This window comes from Halyomorpha halys, unplaced genomic scaffold, assembly GCF_000696795.3.
Source record: "Halyomorpha halys isolate HHAL.00 unplaced genomic scaffold, Hhal_1.1 Scaffold2403.1, whole genome shotgun sequence".
Taxonomy (NCBI): Eukaryota; Metazoa; Arthropoda; class Insecta; order Hemiptera; family Pentatomidae; genus Halyomorpha; species Halyomorpha halys.
Genome location: NW_027111659.1, coordinates 1,838 through 5,683, shown reverse-complemented (window position 1 = coordinate 5,683; position 3,846 = coordinate 1,838). Strand labels below are relative to the sequence as shown.

The following is a 3,846-nucleotide window of genomic DNA, read 5'->3' as shown; positions in this document are numbered from 1 at the left end:
GCTATCTGAAATGTATCTATTGCAGGTTTTTCATCGAAAAAAAATTGTCCAGATCAAGGAAAGTATAAAATAATTATAATAATGGAGGACTAACGAACCCGAAGGTTCTGATACCACTAAACGCTCCCTGCATACATCCTTCCAGTGATGCCCCTCCAAAGCCAATTCTACTAAATCAGTTTTAAGGCGATCCTCCCATCTACGTTTTGGTCTATCCCTCGGACGTTAATAAGTCCTACAATCTTACTCGCCCGTCTTGTACGCCGCAATGCTATAACTTGAATTATATTTACCGGGTGTTGGTCCCTTTATTCAGCGTTGTGTAATCTTCTAAATTCTCCCGTTAATTCATCCTTTTTCGGCTGAAATATTTTTCGTAATACTTTATTTTCAAAGTACAAAATAGATAATAAAAATTATAGACTATTTAAAATGTTTGCTCTTTTTATACCTACGATGTATTTGCTAATTTGCAGATAGTAATATTATTGAATAAATTCAAGTATAAAATAATAAAATAAATGTTTACTGTTTAATTCTTACCCCTACAGAGCGGAATTCTACAAATTAAAATTTAATCATTTATGAAAACAATTATTAATTAATTAAATAAAATCATATATAATCATTTCACAACAAATCTAAATAAATATAGAAAGTAAGTAGTTCGAACATAATAAAAATTAATCAGAGAAATAATTTCCTTTAATTTTTTTCTGTTAACCAGGGAAGTATGATTTTTACATTACGATAAAATATTTTACGAATTAAAAATGTGGCTTAACATATCGCAATAAATCTTGCTTTCAACACTGGACAGTGGTCTGGTTTCTAATGACCCATCGTCTTGTCGATATTATCTCAGCAATAATAAAAATCAAATATTTTTTAATATTTCACCAAGTTTGTTTCGTTGAATATTTCAGACTACTATTCCCTCTTGTTTTTTATTTTCTAACCTCTTTATTTTTTATATATACAATTTACATGATATATACAAATAATAAATACAGAATATATAAACTACTACTATTCCCTAAATTTCAATGAATTTATATTTTTAAATATAATATAAAAATAATGGGAAGAGATCTTGTTGAACAGTTCGGACATTAATTTAGAACAACATATGTTATTTAATAAAAAAAAAATATTTTTTACCATGCTTCATTCTAAAAGTTAATAAAGATTCGTTTGTTTATTTGATGCCGTATGAGTTTCAAAAGGAAAAATAAATTTACTATTATATTCATGTAGTTTTATTATTTGATAGCTCAAAGCATGGTTGTCAAAGTTCTACTTTTTCATTATTTTATTTAACTAATCTATCATTCGTTTAAATATTTATAACTCAATATATTATTTTCCAGTTTTTTTTTGTTTTGTTTTTTTAGTTTATGATGGCTTAATTGGTTTTTATTATGCTATTCTTTATGTTTGGTGTACATTTTAATAACAAATTTAGTTTATTGGTGAATATATTTATATATATAGATTTATTTAATCATTAATTAGATATTGTTTTAAATTTAATAATTATTGATTGTTAGATTCGATTCTGTATTCCGTAATGACTCCCGTAGATAATTCTTCTTATGCCCATAATGCTATGAAATTTTGATTTCTTTTTCAGTTATTAAAATTTCATTTTCATATTTAGTTATTATATAAAAATTTTATAATGAGTTTGTCTTGTAATTTAGTGCATTAGCAAAAAAAAAAAATTATTGGCAGCGGTGGGATTCGAACCCACGCCCCCGAAGAGACTGGTGCCTTAAACCAGCGCCTTAGACCGCTCGGCCACGCTACCATCCGCCGATTTGATCGAAAAAATTGTTATTTAAAGACAATGCAATATAATTTAATATTTTTTTCAATATTTTTAATAAACGAGGGTAATGTCGATTTCCGACGATGATAATAGTATCAAAGCGTTCCATAGCGTTTTTGCATCAAAATTAGATTGCTATATTTTTTAAAAAACAAATTTTTATTCAAATTAAATAATTAAAATAAAATGAGTCATTTTTTTATTTAATGCATGGAATATATATACGTTAAACTGTATTTAAGTTATATTTTAACTTATAATATAGATTACACTTCAGTCCATCGGTAACTTTTTAAAAAATCTCAGATTCCATGTTCTAATATCTTTAAATATCCCGGCAGTTCCCTCTACCACTTTCTTATGTTTCCTACCAATTCCTTAACTTTTATGTACGGAGGGATGTCCGCTGTGTTGGAGATAAGATTGAAGGAATTATGAAATGTTCTATAAGATTCATCTTTTTGGCTCAGATGTCTTTTGTTGGTATGTTATTTAAATTGGCTGCATCCTACATTCCAATGGAAATAATAATAATCTTATTTATTTATTCCCGGGGCTAGACTCAACAATATTACAAGTATCGAAAGCAGAGTTTAAATACTTTGAGTAAAAAGCAAAGTTTCAATGAACAAATGAAACCATAAATATTGCTACAATACTAAATTGGAAAAGACGACAATGATTAACAAAAACCGTAATAGGAAACAATGTAAAAAAAACAACAGATAATATGAAACCATCTATCATAGGGTGACTAACTTTTAAGCAAATAAAGTGAATTTGAATAAAGTACTAATGAACCAAAAATAATTACTGGAAGGAGCAGTTAAGTTTCATAAGTAAATTAGAAACATCGCATTAAAAAAAAAGTTTTTGCTTTGTTATTTTTATGTGTGTGGCTGAGGGAAGTCATTTTTCCAGCCCAGGTATTTTATTGTGTCTGTTCGAATTTAACCACGTATGCTAGCAGTAGGATATAGACCTCGATAGAGCATAAAAGTGATTTGCACTGATCTCTCGATGTTAATCGTCGGTATCTATTAAGCACACCATTCGTGAATCAGAGCTAGCTGAATTTGCGAGTATTCTCAAGCTAGTAAGCTCACATGATGTTAGTTTTACTGACGTTGGTAACTAACCTAACCATCTCTCTAATGTAGCTATTATCGGTAGTGGTTTAACAGTTTTTCTAAGGGTTTTACAACCATTCGATTCATTATTAGTTGCTTATAGAGCACCAACATTGTAATACAGAGCTAATTCGTACAAGAACCCTAGAGGAGAAAAAAGGCTGTTATTTCACTCTAATTTTTATTACTTCAAGGAAAACTATGTATAATTACTAGTCAAAATTGGTGAGTCTGTCTAGGATAGGTAGGGGAAAGAAAACTTGCTGCTGTTTCAAGACGTTACAAAAATTTATTTTTCATTTGGAGCTCTTTACCTTTAAAACTATTAAAAACACCAGAAAACCTGAGAGAACATCATTATAAGTAGATTAAATTTACTAAAATATGGGCCCTAAAAGAGCTATTTACGTTTAATAGTTATCGAGATATAGCTTTTTAAACAAAAAATTCACTGAAAAATCAGAAGTTAGTTAATTTATTTATTAAATATATATCTGAAAATCATAAGATATACTAATGGCTGCCAGCCTTAAATCAAAGTTAGTTAAACGTACTATATAGTTGTTTATGACACTTATATTCCCAGGAGTTGTATGTTTTATTATATTTGCTAAAATAAATTGATTTATAGTTGTTCGGACAAAATTTGATTTTACTTTATATTCATATGCGAATATCATAAAAATATCTACTCCTAATAAGATAAGTTATTAACTACACTATAGTAAATTAAATTACCTTTATTTTGATTATTGACAGACATATTTACGTTTTAAGGTTCCTGAGGTTTATTTTTCAAAAATCAAAAATTTTATCGGAACAACTATAAATCAATAGTTTGTGAATTCTTTTCGTTGAATATCATTAAAACTACTACTTCTAGGA

At 28.0% G+C, this 3,846-nt stretch overlaps 1 non-coding gene across 1 annotated transcript; it reads right to left on the bottom strand.

The window, feature by feature from the left end:
* Positions 1–1,728: 1,728 nt before the first annotated feature.
* TRNAL-AAG (transfer RNA leucine (anticodon AAG)) lies at positions 1,729–1,810 on the bottom strand. Its single transcript has one exon. It is a non-coding gene; the product is annotated as a tRNA-Leu (tRNA).
* Between the last annotated feature and the right edge of the window lie 2,036 nt (positions 1,811–3,846).